Source organism: Rhinolophus hipposideros (assembly GCF_964194185.1).
Source record: "Rhinolophus hipposideros genome assembly, chromosome: 6".
Lineage (NCBI taxonomy): Eukaryota > Metazoa > Chordata > Mammalia > Chiroptera > Rhinolophidae > Rhinolophus > Rhinolophus hipposideros.
In genome coordinates, this window is record NC_138052.1 from 196,499 (window position 1) to 213,720 (window position 17,222).

A 17,222-nucleotide genomic window follows, 5' to 3' on the forward strand; every position below is an offset into this window, starting at 1 on the left:
GCTAACCTGAGTGGCTGAGCAGCAGTAAGTCAAGACTAAAGTGGAGCTGTAAATGCTTGGAATGATGCTGAAGGCGGGCCCCAACACACACACAGAGAACCTCTCAAAGATGACTGTGAGACTTACTAATTTCAGGCACCTAAGGAAATCTCTGTTTAAACTAACTGAGCAGTCTTCATGATCACACAAAACAAAAAATACAGACTTTAACTAAAGACATTAAATCAGCTATTTTAAGTATGTTCAAAGACTAAGAAAGCCATGTCTAAAAAACTAAACAATGTATGAGAATGAAGTCTCATCAGAATACCAATAAAGAAACAAAAATTATAAAAGGAAACCAGATAGATATTTTGGAGTTGGAAAGTACAGTAACTGAAACTATCAAACACACCAACAAATGCATGGTAATAGTGGAGAAAAAGAAGGGAGCAGAAAGAATATTTCAAGAAATAATGTACGGGCACTGGGCTGGCTGCGGTCCGTGAGAAGGCTGAGTCGGTTGCGGGTACAACTGGAGGCAATCGTTGCTATTCTGCTTTTATGACTTGGAGATTTTGGCAACGGTTCTGTAGATTCTTCAGCAGTCCTGGAGACACATTTCCATTACTATGGCAATGACGGCAGGGACTACAACCACCTTTCCTATGAGCAATCATTCCTGGGAAAGAATGACTGTGGGCCAAGCTCACTCTGGAGAATTTTTACAGCACCCTAATTTTACCGCATGAAGAGAGAAACCAGAAGAAATTAGAAATGGACATGGAAGAAGGATTAGCAAATGAAGAGAAAAAGTTATGCCGATCACAGCATGCTCACAAGGAAACAGAGTTCTTAAATCTCAAGAGGACCAGACGTGGCTTGGATGACTTTGAGTCTCTGAAAGTTATAGGAAGAGGAGCGTTTGGAGAGGTGCGACTGGTCCAGAAGAAAGATACAGGCCATATCTATGCAATGAAGATACTGAGAAAACCTGATATGCTTGAAAAAGAACAGGTGGCTCATATCCGAGCAGAAAAAGATATTTTGGTAGAAGCAGATGGTGCCTGGGTGGTGAAGATGTTTTACAGTTTTCAAGATAAGAGAAATCTTTATCTAATCATGGAATTCCTTCCTGGAGGTGACATGACAACATTGCTAATGAAGAAAGATACCTTTACAGAAGAGGAAACAGTTTTACATTTCAGAGACTATTCTAGCAATAGATGCAATCCACCAGTTGGGTTTCATCCATAGGGATATTAAACCAGACAGACTTTTATTGGATGCCAAGGGTCACGTGAAATTATATGATTTTGGTTTATGCACAGGATTAAAGAAAGCTCACTGGACTGAATTCTACAGAAACTTTATACATAATCCATCAAGTGACTTCTCGTTTCAGAACATGAACTCAGAGGAAAGCAGAAACATGGAAGAAAAACAGGAGACAACTGGCATGTTCCACAGTTTGGACACCAGATTACATTGCACCGGAAGTATTCATGCAGACTGGATACAATAAATTGTGCAACTGGTGGTCTTCGGGAGAGATTATGCATGAAATGCTAATAGGACATCCACCTTTCTGCTCTGAAACACCTCAAGAAACATATAGAAAAGTGATGAACTGGAAAGAAACTCTGGTATTTCCTCCAGAGGTTCCTATATCTGAGAAAGCCAAGGATTTAATTCTTAGATTTTATATTGATTCTGAAAATAGAATTGGAAATAGTGGAGTAGAAGAAATAAAAGGTCATCCCTTTTTTGAGGCTGTAGACTGGGGGCACACCAGGGAAAGGCCAGCAATCCCTATAGAAATCAAGAGCATTGATGATACTTCAAATTTTGATGACTTTCCTGAATCTGGTATTTTACAACCAGTGCCAAACACCACAGAACCGGACTACAAATCCAAAGACTGGGTTTTTCTAAATTACACTTATAAAAGGTTTAAAGGGTTGACTCAGCGTGTCTCTATCCCCACATAAATGAAAGCTGGGCAATTATGAGTGAAGATCACATTCGCCCACAACCAAGAGAATTCAGGTAGATGTATCACCAGGCTTGCTTGGCGTAGGTAATAATACACGTCCAGAGACGGTGGTGCTTATGACTACAAGAGGAAATTCTACAGGACTAGGATTTCTAAAACTACTATAGGAATTGGTTGGCAGGGCCAGCTGGCTTTTTTAAAAAAATATTTATGCTAACTTTATTTATTAATTTACTTATTTCTTTTTATTGGGGAAGGGGAACAGGACTTTATTGGGGAACAGTGTGTACTTCCAGGACTTTTTTTTTTTTTCCAAGTCAAGCTGTTGTCCTTTCAATCTTAGTTGTGGAAGGTGCAGCTCAGCTCCAGGTCCAGTTGCCGTTGCTACTTGCAGAGGGCGCTGCCCACCATCCCTTGCGGGACTCGAGGAGTTGAACTGGCAACCTTGTGGCTGAGAGCCCAGTGGCCCATGTAGGAATCAAAGCGGCAACCTTCAGAGTTAGGAGCACAGAGCTCCAAACGCCTGAGCAACCGGGCTGACCCCTTTATTATATGAAGGAACTGGAATAAAAGAAACGTACATCCCTTTCTAACTGCACTGCCTACATGCATATTAAAGTCCATTCTGCCTGTGTGTGTTGTGGCTTTGTACTGTAACACCTCTAATCAATTCAGGAGAAACACATATCATTTAAAGCAACATAGGCTAACCCGTAGGTAATACTGCAGTATTGCTGTTTTACCGCAAATCTTCTGGGTCTCGATAATCAACAAAAGCCATCTTCTATAGTTGGTGTTAAGAAGACTTGTCCTATTGGTTTGGACACCTACAAAATATATATGAAGACAATTTCTATCATGGTTTGAAGAACTTTAAAAAAGAAAATACACTGGTTATTTAAAAAATAGAATTGATCATCATGTTATAACATAAACTCCACAGTAGGGAGTGACATGTTTAAGGAGGAGGAAGTTTAACACCTTCACTCAAGTACTCCACTAATATATTTACTTTGCATTCAGAAATACTGGTGACCTTTATATACGTAGTCTGTATACTCGTAGGGGAGGTGTACCGTATTATATAAAATGTAAAGTTGCTTTTCTTGTGACAACAGGATTTCTTTTTTAACAAGAGGATATAACATTATTTTAATTTGATTATGGTGAGTTGAACATAAGAAATTACCCCGAAGGTTGCTTGTAGAACTAGTGGTTTTTATTAAACTATTTTTTAAATGTCCAAAAAAAAAGAAATAATGGATGCTAATAATAACACCAAGGTTGTGGGTTTGATCCCTGCATGGGCCACTGTGAGCTGTGCCCTCCTTAAAAAAAAAAAAAAAGAAAAAAGAAGTAATGGCCTACAATTTCCCAAATTTGATGAAAAATAATCTGTACATCCCAGAAGCTCAAGAAACTCCAAGTAGGATAAATTCAAAGAGATCCACACCTAGACACATCATAATCACCTAGACACATCATAATCAACTATTGAAAGACAAAGAATCTTAAGAACAGCAAAAGAGAAGAAAATCATCATGTATAAGAGATGCTCAACTGATTTATTATTGGTAACCTAGGAGACCAGGAGGCAGGAGAACGACATGTTCAAAGTGCTGAAACAAAAAGACTGTCAACCAAGAATCCTATATCCAGCAAAACCATCCTGAAAAATTGAAGACGATATTAAGACATTCCTAGACAAACAAGGACAGAGAATTCATCACAACAAGACTTGTCCTACATGATATATAAAAGAAGTCCTTCAGGCTGTAATGAAAGGACACTACACAGTAAGTCCAATCCACAGGCAGACCTGTTGATAATAGGTTCTGAGGGGAATTAAGTGTGTCCTATGTGACTATGAAAAAAGGATCCATAGGGATAATTACATAAGATAAAAGACAGAATAAATGCATTCTTTGTTTCTAACTCTTTATTTCTCCTGATTATGATAGCTACAGAAATGGTCCACCCCAAAGATGTCCACACCCCAACTCCTAGAACCTCAGCAGATACATTATTTTGCATGACAAAAGGGAGTTTGCAGATATGATAAAATAAGAAATATAAGATGGGAAGATTATCCTGGATTATTTGGTTGGACCCCACATAATCACAGGGCTCCTTATAAATGAAAGGGACAAGCAGGAAAGTGAGTGTCAAAGTGATGCCACATAAGAAAGGCTTAAACAGTCATTGTTAGCTTTGCAGATAGAATGAGGTGACCATGAGCCAATGAATGCAGGAAACTTCTAGAAGGTGGAACAGACAAGAAAATGGATTCTCCCCTAGAACCTCTAAAGGGAACACAACAATGCTGACACCTTGATTTGAGCTCAGTGAGAATCATTTCAGACTCCTTACATCCGAAACTGTAAGATAATAAATTTACGTTGTTTTAAATCACCCAATTTGTGGGAATCTGTTAGAGAGTATGTATGGAGTATCAAGACCACCCCAGTTTCAATGACTTGCTAGAAGATTCACAGGACTCAGCAATACAGTCACACTGACAGCTGCAATTTATTATGACAAAAGGATACAAAGCAAAATAAGCACATGGGACAAAGTCCAGAGGAGGCCAAGGCAAGCCCCTATGAATCCTTTTTTTATAGAGTCACATAGGACACACTTAATTCCCCTCAGAACCAAATGTCACCAACCAGGAAAGACCATTACAGACTCAGCACCCAGGGTTTTTATTAGGAGCTTATACAGGCACCTTCTGCCTAGCACATACCCAAATTCCAGATTCCCAGAAGAAAAGCAGGTGTTCAGGATAAATTATACTGTTTGTAAGCATTTTAGGCATAGTGAACCGTTCTTATCAGTTAGGTAGGTTGGAACCTTCCTGAATTCCAAGTTCTCAGATGCCAGCCAAGGGTGGACCTCATAAGCAGTTCATTCTAAGAATAAGCAGTGAGGCCTGTCATGTTAACTTTTTTCTATGCAAGCAGCAACAGGAAACTAATACACAAGTTTAAAGAAACTGAATAAAGCAATAATCATAAAGCAATATTGGGCATACAATACATAAAGATATAATTTGTATAACAATAACAGCACTAACCCAAGAGGAGAGATGGAGTTATATAAAAGAAAAGTGTTTGTATACCACTGTTATTAAGTTGGTATTAACCTAAACTACATTGTTTTAAGTAGAGATGTTAATTTTAATCCCTAGGTCAACCACTAAAAAATGAATTTTAAAATAATAGCAAAGGAAACAAGAGAATTAAAATAGCACAGTAGAAAATATCAATTTAACACAAAAGAAGGCAGTAATGAATGAATGAGGTACAAAAAAAGACATAACACATAAAACACAAATATAAAATGGCAGATGTAACACTATCACATGTGTAATTACATTAAATATAAGTGGAATGAGCAAACCAGTTAAAAGATAGAGATTAGCATAAAAAATTAGAAAACAGACCCAACTATATGCTATCTACAACACACTTACTTTAGATTCAAAGACAAAATAGGTTGAAAGTAAAAGGATGGGAAAAGATATATCATGCAAACAGTAGCCCAAAGGTAGTGGAGTGGCAATACTAATAGCAGACAAAATGGAACATAGCATAAAAATTTGTTATTAGAGACAAAAAAACATATTTATAATAAAAATGGCCAACTCATCAACAAGATGTAGTAATTATAAACATGTGTACACATAACAAGATTCGCAAATAAGAAAAAATAAAATGATAGAATTGAAAGGAGACAATTCAAAAATAATAGCTGAAGATTTCAATGCCCCATTTTCAATAATGAATAAAACAAGCAGACAGAAAATCAATGAGAAAACAGAAGAACTGAATAACACTATAAAACTACTAGACTTACTAGACACCTATAGCATTCAAACCCCAAAATAGCATTATACACATTCTTCTCAAATACACTTCCCACTTAGCACACTTGCCCAGGGCAGACCATATGTTAAGACAATAAAACTAATCACAGTAAGTGTAAGTGGACTGGAGCCATATGAAGTATGTTCCTTGACAACAATGTAATGAAATTTGGAACTGATAACAGAAGGAAATTTGGGAAATTCACAAATGTTGGACTTTAAAAAACACACTCCTAATGAACCAATGGGTCGTAAAAGAAATTATCAGGGAAGTTAGAAAATACTTTGCAGTGAATAAAAATGCTAACAAAACATACTGAAACTTACTGGATGCACCTAAAGTATAACTTAGAAATTTATAACTGTAAATGTTTATGGTAAGAGGGGCTGAAGGCAGGGGTGGTGCAGCTTTCCTCCCCTTGGGTCTGGCAAATCAGGTCTCATAAGTCAGTGCCAGAGACGAGGAGTCCGGGGCAGCAAGAAGGTTCCCGCAGCCTAGAAAAAAATCCTGCAAAAATATCTCTGTACCCATCTTTGAAGACTTAAGGTAGACAGAGTAATTCTGGCCTTTTCCAAAAACCCTGCCAACCCAGCAATTTTGTCTGCTTCTGCTCCCATCTCTCAAGATGGAAATCTCTATCCTAAATCATATCCGGAGCTCTCTCAGTACATTGGCCTGAGTTTAAATGAAGAAGAAATACATGCAAATATGGTCACGGACCCTGAAGCACCAACCCAGGGGCTGGTAGCAAGACCTTCCAGTATGAACTATATGGTGGTAGCTCCTGCACCTGGTAATGATGCTGTAATTCTGGAGCGGAAAGCAAGCAACTGATTTGTGGAGTCATTCTGTGTAAGGATCAACATAGAAAAACTGGGTTCAGGCTTCAATCAGTAGATAATGATATGTTTGTTCAGCTAGTCCAGGCAAATTCTCCAGCCTGGCCGGTTGGTCTGAGATTGGAGACCAAGTACTCCGGATCAATAGGGAGAACTGTGCAGGCTGGAGCTCTGATAAAGCACACAGGTGCTAAGACAGGCTTTTAGAGAGAAGATTACTAGGACTATTCGTGACAAGACTTTGAACACACAATTATTATGCATAAGGACATACTGGACATGTTGGTTTTATCTTTAAAAACGGAAAAATAACATCATCCATAGTGAACGATAGTTCTGCAGCCAGAAGCAGTCTTCTCACAGAACATAACATCTGTGAAATTAACAGACAGAATGTCATTGGATTGAAGGACTGTCAAACTGCAGACATACTGTCAACATTTGGGACTACACTTAGTCCTAAAAATCATGTCTGCTTTTATCTTTGAACACATTATTAAACAGTTGGCACCAAGCATTATGAAAAGCCTGATGGACCACACCACTCCTGAGGTTTAAAAGTCATGGCACGATGGAAATTTTGCTGAACTTCTCTAGTTTACTTCTTTGGCATTGTAACTTTATTATTATGCACATGAAGCTTTCTAGGAGCCGGAAAGCATATGCTGCATGAGGACCTTACATTATGGCTGTAAATCTTGCTATCTGTCAGACTTTAGATAGTTGTAGCCTTATTCTGGTTTTACAGGTGTGAAACTTTGAAAAGATTTACTAACATTCATAGAACCGTTTCTCTACTGGAAACCTGATGTTTTCACAAGCCACTATGATTACAACGACTGATGCAGGCTTAGCTTTGTGTTAGAACCAGTCACCCTAGGTATTAAATAGTACTGTTCATATAACTAGTTCCATGGTATATTTTTATTGTGTTACCATAGTACATTTAGAATGATTACTTTTGATTGGTTTTTTATTTGTTTGTTTGTTTTTTGGTGTTTTTTTTTCAGTTCTCTGTGTGTCTGTGTGTGTGTCTGTAAAACACCCATTAAATAACACTGGTTTCGTTCCACAGTGTTATGTAGGCTGCATGAAATTGTGTTGACTATCATTACATGTTCAATTAATATGCTTGAATTGTGGCCTTAACTATGTCAAGCATCTAGAATAAAAGCCAAAATATAACTATTGCTGCCTTTCTAAAGACAGCAAATGCAGTTCTATGTTAAACTGAAATGTACACTAGCCCAGAACAATTTAATGGTACGTACTGAGCTATAGCATAGCTGCTTACTTGCATTTGAGATTTTCTAGTTATTGTGTAATGGAAACTTCTTTCTTCTAAAAGTGACTAGTATTGGGCCGGCCCGGTGGCTCAGGCGGTTAGAGCTCCATGCTCCTAACTCTGAAGGCTGCCGGTTTGATTCCTACCAGGGCCACTGGGCTCTCAACCACAAGCTTGCCAGTTCGACTCCCGCAAGGGATGATGATGGGCTGCGCCCCCTGCAACTAACAACTGGCAGCTGGACCTGGAGCTGAGCTGCGCCCTCCACAACTACGATCGAAAGGACAACTTGACTTGGAAAAAATTCTGGAAGTACGCACTGTTCCCCAATAAAGTCCTTTTCCCCTTTCTCAATAACATCTTAAAAAACAAAGTGACTAATATCATTTTCTAAGAAATGAACCATTATATATAGTTAATGTAAAAATTCTTATACTAAGTAGGATAAATTTTGACTCCCGTTTTTCATTTGTAGATTAAATGGGATAATACCTAATTTTGACATTTTACTCTTACCATTATGTAACCTAGCTACTTTGGGATGGTCTGCAGAATGTTGTCCTGGTAATTTCTTCCATTTCCTGACTCCTCCCTACAAAGAAAACAGCATTGACACTTGATCCTGCTTTTGTTTTCTTCTTTTTGGTTTATGCCTATTCCAATTAAATATGTACAAATAAAGTTATATCTTGGTCTGTAAAAAAAAACAAAAACAAAACAAAGGTCCCAAAACAAAAACCTACCCCTATACTATAAGACACACTAGAAAAAGAGCATTTAAACCCAATGCAAACCAAAAAAAGGACACAATAAAGATTAGAATGGAAATAAACTATAAAATGAAAACAACAGAAATATTTTTAAAAATCAATGAAACAAAAAATTAGTCTCTTAACAACTGTCATCCCAATAAACTTTAATTAAAGATAATTACACACACCCAATTAGTTCTTTGAAAAGATCAATAAAATCAACAAACTTTTAGCTAGATCAACCAAAAAAAAGAGCAAAGACACAAATAACTAAACTCAGAAATTAAAGAAGGTGCCAACTTTACAGAAATAAAAATAAGAGAATACTATGAACAACTCAAATTATATCACCTATATGAAAAAGACAAATTACTAGAAAGAAACAAACTACCAAAAACAACTCAAGAAGAAAATTAAAAATCTGAATGGATCTATAAAAAGAGATTGAATTAGAAATGAAAAGCTTTCCACAAATAAAAAAGTCCCTGACCCCGATTGCTTCAAACATTTAAGAATTACTACCAATTTTTTTTTTTTAAAGAAAATACTGAAGCCATTACTCTGATAACCAAACCAGACAAACACATTACAAAAAGAGAAAAACGACAGTTTGATACCCCTGTAATACAGATACAAAAAATCCTCAACAAAATATTAGCAAACCTAATCCAGAAAAATAAAAAAGGGATTAAATACAATGAACCTATGTGATATATCCCACAAAAGCAAGGCAGGTTCAGCATACAAAAATCAATCAATGTAATAGACCACATTGATAGAATAAAAGACAAAAACCATATGACAATCTCAAAAGACACAGAAAATGTATGTGCCAAAACTTACTGCCTTTTTTTTTAATTAAATTTATTGGGGTGACAATTGTTAGTAAATTTACACAGATTTCAGGTGTACAATTCTGTATTACATCGTCTATAAATCCTATTGTGTGTTCACCACCCAGAGTCAGTTCTCCTTCCATCACCATATATTTAATCCCCTTTACCCTCATCACCTACCCCCCACCCCCTTACCCTCTGGTAACCACTAAATTATTGTCTGTGTCTATGAGTTTTTGTTTCTCATTTGTTTGTCTTGTTCTTTTTGGTTTATATACCACATATCAGTGAAATCATAGGGTTCTCTGCTTTTTCTGTCTGACTGATTTCACTTAGCATTATACTCTCAAGATCCATCCACGTTGTCACAAATGCTCCTATATCATCTTTCCTTAACGCCAAATAGTATTCCATTGTGTATATGTACCACAACTTCTTTATCCATTCATCTATCGAAGGACATTTTGGTTGTTTCCATGTCTTGGCCACCGTAAACAAAGCTGCAATGAACATTGGCGTACACGTGTCTCTACAGAGAAATGCTTTTATATTTCTGGGATAGATACCCAGGAGAGCGATTGCTGGGTCATATGGTAATTCTATTCGTAATTTCTTGAGGAACCTCCACACTGCCTTCCATAAGGGCTGCACCAGTCTGCATTCCCACCAACAGTGTATGAGAGTTCCTTTTTCTCCACAGCCTCTCCAACACTTGTTACTATTTGTTTTGTTGATGAAAGCCATTCTGACTGGGGTGAGGTGATATCTCATTGTGGTTTTCATTTGCATTTCTCTGATGATTAGCGATGTTGAGCATTTTTTCATATGTCTATTTGCCATTTGTATATCCTCTTTGGAGAAATGTCTCCTCAGGTCCTCTGTCCATTTTTCAATTGGGTTTGTTTTTTTGTTGTTGAGTTTCATGAGTTCCTTGTATATTTTGGATATTAGCCCCTTATCAGAGGCACTGTTTGCAAAAATCTTCTCCCATTCAGTTGGTTGCCTCATTATCAAAACTTACTGCCTTTAATACTCAAAAAGACTATGAATAGAGGGAAATTTCCTTAAGTTGACAAAGGGCATCCGCCCACAGCTAACATCATACTTAATGGTGAAAGATTGGATGCATACCCCTAAGATCAGGATCAAAACCAGGATGTCCAGTCTAGCCACTCCTGTTTTGAAACAGATCTAAATATATGGAAAGACATCTCATGTTCGGGGATGAAAGACAATATTTTTAAGACAGCAGTACTCAAAGTGATTTGTAGATTCAATGCAATCTGTATCAAAATTCCAATGGGTATTTTTGGGTTTTTTTTTGTTGTTGTTGCAAAAATGGAAAAGCTAATCCTTAATAAATATGGAACTACAAGGGGCCCAGAATATCCAAAACAATATGGGGGGGGGGCCAAGCTGGAGGACTCACACTTCCTGCTTTCAGAACTTACCACAAAGCCACATAGCAATCAAAACAGTGAGGGTACTAACTAACTTAAGAATAGAGACTGGTGGAATATAACTGAGAGTCCAGAAATAAACCCAAACATCTATGGTCAAATGATTTTACATAAGAGTGCCAAGACAATTGATAAAGAAGTCTTCAATAAATGGTCCTGGACAACTGGATATCCACATGCCAAACATGAAGTTGGATCCCCACCTTACACAATATGTGAAAACTAATTCAAAATGGATTGAAGACCTAGATGTAAAAGCTAAATCTATAAAACCCTTAGAAGGGAACAGAGGTGTACATCTTCATGACCTTTGATTAGGCAATAATTTCTTAAATTTGACACCAAAAGCACAGCCAACAATAAAAATAAACAAGACTTCATCAGAATTAAAGATAGTGAAAAGACAACCCACAAAATAGGAGAAAATATTTACAAATCATGTATCTGCAAATAAATAAGGGTTTAGTATACAGAATACATAAAGAACTATTACAACCCAACAATAAGACAACTAACCCAATTATAAAATCGGCAAAGGATTTCAACAGACACTTCTCCAAAGAAGTTATAAAAATGGCTAATAAGCACTTGATAAGATGCTTAATATCATCAGTCATCAGGGAAATGCAAATCAAAAACCACAATGAGATACCACTTCACACCCAGTAGGCTGGCTATCATCAAAATGACAGACAATGACAAATGTTGGTGAAGATGTGGAGAAACTGGAACCATATGACTCACTATTTTCACTCCAAGGTTTATACCCAAGAGAATTGAAAACATAAATAACCACACAAAAACGTGTACACTAATATTGGATGTAGCATTATTTGTAAGAGCTGAAAAGTGGAAACTCAAATGTCCATCAACTGGACAAACAACAAGTAGTATATATCCATTCCATACAACAGTAATTAAAAGGAATGAAATCCTGATACCTGCTCCAACATGGATGAACCTTGAAAACACCATGCTAAGTGAAACAAGCCAGAACAAAGGCCACATACTTTTGACTGCATTTATATGAAATATCCAGGTAGGCAAATCTATAAATACAGGAAGTAGATCAGTAGTTTCCTAGGGCCAAGGTATGGGAAATAAGGAATGACTGCAAACAGGTACAAAAGAGGTGATGAAATGTTCTGGAATTAGACCATGGTAAAATGGCTGCACAATTCTGTGAATATACTAAAAACAACTAAATTGCATACTTTAAAAAGTGAATTTCATGGTATATGAATTATATCTCAGGAGGAAAGAAGAGGGAAGGAGGAAGGAAGAAAAAATGAAAGGGAGGGAGGAAGAAAGGGAGGGAAGAGATAACAGAAGTGACAGAGTCTATGAATAGAGATCATCTGCCATCTAGAGGAGCAACAGCTTCCTATAGGAATTCAAGCTTGGTTATTAGCAGATCAACTGAATTTTCAGAAAGCTCCAAGTTTTAATGTGGTATCTCCTCATTTTCAAATATTGCAACTAATTCGAATTTTTACAACACTGTTGTATGTATTTCCCTTTCATGCTGCCACTTACAACTACTGACATAGTCTAGTAATTCTTTCCTGGGAGATGACATATATAGAATTTGAGAAAAACAAATTCAACATTATAACTATTTAATTTTTTTCAGACGTAATATTATTCTGAAATGTCAAATAATGTTCAAGAATTACCAAAGAAAAAATGTAAATATATGAATACATGGAATATAACATAAAACATGAAAATGCTCCTTTCGTCACCCTATCAGTACCACATCCAAGGTCAACCAACCATGACATTCCCTCAGTTTTTAGGGCTTATTAATCAAGGCAAGTACAGGGCTAATTCTCAAATAGTTGAGAAATAAAGATCTAATAAGAAATCTGAGGGCCAAAAAGATAATTTACTCAAGGCCATAAAGTTGGGCAACGTTAGGACCTAATAATTCCCATTTCTTATTTCTCACTCAAGTGCACTTTCTAGAATACTGTATGACACTCCAGCTGAACTTTTGGGAAAACGGCTAGCATGAAAAGTTCTCCTACCATACCATATACACACAGAGGGTGCCACAAAGTGGCTGAGGAAGTTTTTATTCAGTGCATTCTCTTTCTACAAATTTAAAGCTTCAGCTGAGTTTTTCAAAGTTTTTAAGACAAATCTTGACCAATCTCAAAATAAAGTACTGTGAAAAGGAAAATATTTTCCAATTAAACAAATCAATAACGTCTCTTTCAGGAAAAGCAATAGAAACTCCCCAAACCACACGTTAAATCAAAGAAGTATATACGAATCTAATGAAAATCAGCTCAACACTGCATTTATATAAACAGCTGCAGTACTTTCACGAATATTATGAGACTAAAATTGGCAAAACATGAAAAAGTACAAAATTAAGTGTACAATAAATAGGAAAAAACTAAGCAAAGGTGAAATACATCAGTACCTGGAAGGTCTTACCCACACACTTATTTTACTTTTTTGTCAACCATCTGTGGGTAAACTAGTCCAACTGCAACACATGTAGGAATACAACACTTTTAAATTCACTGCCAGGGCCTACTCAGTTATTCTGTCAGCACTCCAGTCACCTGAGAGGACATATGTTGTCAATAACTTGCTTTATCAATCCCTGGCCCTCTGCTGTTTTGCTGTTTTTTCTTGAAGCTTGCACCTAGCCCCCACCAACTACCCAGCATGCACGTATGTATGCACGCACGCACCAGATTCATGTGCAGGAAAAACTTGGGAACTGAAACATCTATTCCCATCTTCCTTTGGAGAAAGATATGAGGGAGATTACTTAAATATTCAAGAGCTCAGGTGCTCTTGAATATTTAGGTAACCTATGAAAAAAATGAAATAGCCAGGACAGGCCAAGAAACACAGTGCACCTCTTTGAACAACTAAATGTTGTTGTTCTGGACTGAAACACATCTCAAGCCTACACAATAAGAGCACATTCCAAAGCCAAACATGATTATTACCATGTTTTTTCATAAATCACGTTTTCTATTCCTTTTGACAGTCAAGAATTCACATTACAATTGTATTCTTAACTTACTTAATTACAAAATATTTCAAGCATATAGAAAATGACAAGCCATTTTCTACCTACCACTCCAATTTTTTGAGTGCAGAAGTTATCTAGTGCAAAGTGCAGAAATTTTAAATATACATTTTACATATGCATTCACTCATATCACCACCAGATAAAAATATAGACATTTCCAGCACCCATGAAGGCTCCCTTGTATCCAGTCCCAGTTCACCCTTTCCCCATAAGAGTAATCACCATTTTGACATTTATTATCAAAAATCAATTTTGCCCATTTTTAAATTTCATATTAATTGAATCATAAGACACACTCTTGTATTTATTTTCACTCAACATCTATTATGTCTCTGAAATCTTTCCACATTATCTGTGTATTTTCTTTATTTTTATTGCTGTGCAATAGTCTATTACAGGCACATCTCATTTTATTGCACTTTGCTTTACTGTGTTTCACAGACATTGCGTTTTTACAAATTGAAAGCACAACCTTCCACAGGTAAAAAGATTCTAACTCGCTTTATAGCGATACTTGCTTTATTGCGGTAGTCAGGAACCGAACCCTGCAATTATCTCCAAGGTCAGCCTGTACATGACTACAACCTCAATTAATTTACCCATTCCACCACTGATGGGCATAAAGGCTGTTTCCAGGTTTGGGCTATTACAAATAAAGGATCTAATGAACCTCCTTGAACATGTCTTTTGGTAAACACAAACACGTATTTCTCTTGGATATGTACCCAGGAAAGAAATGCTACGTTTCTACCCACATGCTTAGTTGGCTTTAGCAGATATGGCTGAACATTTTTTCAAAGTGGCTGTGTCAATTGCTTTACTTCACCAGCAATGTAATAAAGTTACACATCCTCACAACCCCTATTAGTCATTCTATTGGTTCCCTATTAGTCATTCTGTTGGTTGTGTAGTATCTCGCTAGAGTTTTAATTTACATTCATCTGACGATTAATGATGTTAAATACTATTTCACTGGCTTGCTGGCCATCTTCTTTTGTAACGTTATTGTTTAAGTCGTTTATGCATTTTTAAGTTTTCAATACAAAAATCTCTGTTGTATATATTCATATGGTCTATTTCATCCCTACACTTTATCGTATTTTAACTCAAATTTAATGCGGTCAGTAAGTATACTGTGTAGCATTCGGATACTCCTTAATGAAGTAATCAAAATTAACATCACATATAAAGGGCATATAGACATCCTGTGTCTCCAGGTATGATATGCTGGAAAGGACACAATGTCATTAATGAACAGTTTTCTGAGAATGCATAACCTAAATATAATTATAAAGGGACTTCAGACAAACACAGAATGGGAAACATATTTAAACAAAAAGGGAGATTCCGTTCTTCAAAAATGTCAATCAGAGGGGCTGGCCCGGTGGCTCAGGCAGTTGGAGCTCCATGCTGCTAGCTCCGAAGGCTGCCAGTTCGATTCCCACATGGGCCAGTGGTCTCTCAACCACAAGGTTGCCTATTCAATTCCTCGAGTCCCACAAGTGATGGTGGGCTCTGCCCCTGCACCTAAAATTAAACACAGCACCTTGAGCTGAGCTGCCACTGAGCTCTCGGCTCAGGTGGTTGGAGCGCATCCTCTCAACCACAAGGTTGCCAGTTTGACTCCGGCAAGGGATGGTGGGCTGCGCCCCCTGCAACTAGCAATGGCAACTGGACCTGGAGCTGAGCTGTGCCCTCCACAAACTAAGATTGAAAGGACAACTTGACTTGAGGAAAAAATAAAAAAGTCCTGGAAGTACACACTGTTCCCCAATAAAATCCTGTTCCCCTTCACGAATAAATTTTTTAAATATATCTTTAAAAAGTCAATCAGAGGGGGACATCATAGGAATGGCAGCAGCGAGGTGGACTTACTGAACATCTAAAACCCATCAGGGGACTCTCTGCTCATCACACAGAACACCTGACTCGTGCAAGGATTACTTGAAGGTGGGCAAACTGAGCAAGCAGGGAAAGAGGGAGGGGAGCAGAGTGGAGACGCAGCCGCATCCACTGCTGCAGAGACACAGGCGGTCCCAGGACGGAACAGACACTACAAAAGCCAGGAGGTGGGCTCTTTCCCTGCGTCCCACAACTGATCTCTCCTGCCTGGAGAGCAGCATATCCAGCATTTGAGGCAGTAACCTCAGCTGAGACCTCTAGCTGGGCCCTAGGTCAGACAAAGGACGAAAACTCCATACCTGGGCCACCCCCCCCCCCCACTCTTCCAATCCTACCCCTACCCTTCCAGAGACTCAAGCTGGCCCCTGAACTGAGGAGTACTGTCAGATTACAGAGGAGCCCTACTGCTCAGGATTTGGGAGGAACCTGTTTGCAGCTCTGACCCAGGGAAGAGGCTGGGAAGAGTGTGATACTTACCACTGGGCTGGCAGAGAGAAGACCCCTCCATCCCCAGTCACTGCCTTTTCTGGCCTGCCTAGGGCAGGGTAGTTCCAACTGCAGAGACACTCCCAGGGGTCAACAGTAAGCGGCAGACACAGCTCTGGGCTTTCAGCAGCTCAGAAATCTCCCAACACACACACACACACACACACACACACACACACACACACACACACACACACACACAGAGAGAAAAAGGGCCCTAAGAATCAGGAGAACTGGGCACAGGGCTGGTTGTGTTACTCTCAGTGCACATATGTAGAGGCAAGAACAAAAACTGCAATGACTTTGTAGAAACTACCATCCAGACTCCATAGCCCCACTCATCTAGAACTGCAGTCCCAAGGTCACTCTGGGCACCAGGTGACTGGCTCTCCCTGCACAATATGCAGAGGACTCTTTGGTACAGCAGAGGACAACCTGGCGATTACTTGGTAGGCTTAAGCCAAAACTGGCGCTGCTTTTTCTGTTCTGTTTTGTTACTATATCTTTGATATCTTTGCCTGTGTTGAGTGTGGGTTATTGGTTCTTTTTACATGTGAACGTATTTGGTTTTTTCTTCGTTGTTACTGTTGTGCTTGGTGATTTGCTTTGTTCTGAAATTGCCCTACAGGGCCTAGCTCAAGAGGCACAAAATTCAACATACCTAGAGGCCAACTCCAGACCAAACCAGAGTACTACCGTGTTTGATTGACTTACAAGTCACACACCCAGAGGGAATTCTCTGCAGGCACAAGAGCCCACA

General features: G+C 38.2%; 1 protein-coding gene and 2 pseudogenes across 4 annotated transcripts in view; 2 read left to right on the forward strand and 1 right to left on the reverse strand.

Moving 5' to 3' along the window:
* The window catches only part of MAP3K2 (mitogen-activated protein kinase kinase kinase 2), a 115,815-nt gene that overhangs the window by 45,606 nt on the left and 52,987 nt on the right, over positions 1 to 17,222 (reverse strand). The gene's annotated exons all lie outside the window — the stretch shown is intronic.
* LOC308499379 (serine/threonine-protein kinase 38-like) lies at positions 612 to 1,970 on the forward strand (annotated as a pseudogene). Its single transcript has one exon. The product of its transcript is annotated as a serine/threonine-protein kinase 38-like (transcript).
* Positions 5,505 to 7,241, forward strand: LOC308499021 (syntenin-1-like; annotated as a pseudogene). The gene is made up of 3 exons: positions 5,505 to 5,524; positions 6,281 to 6,585; positions 6,762 to 7,241. The product of its transcript is annotated as a syntenin-1-like (transcript).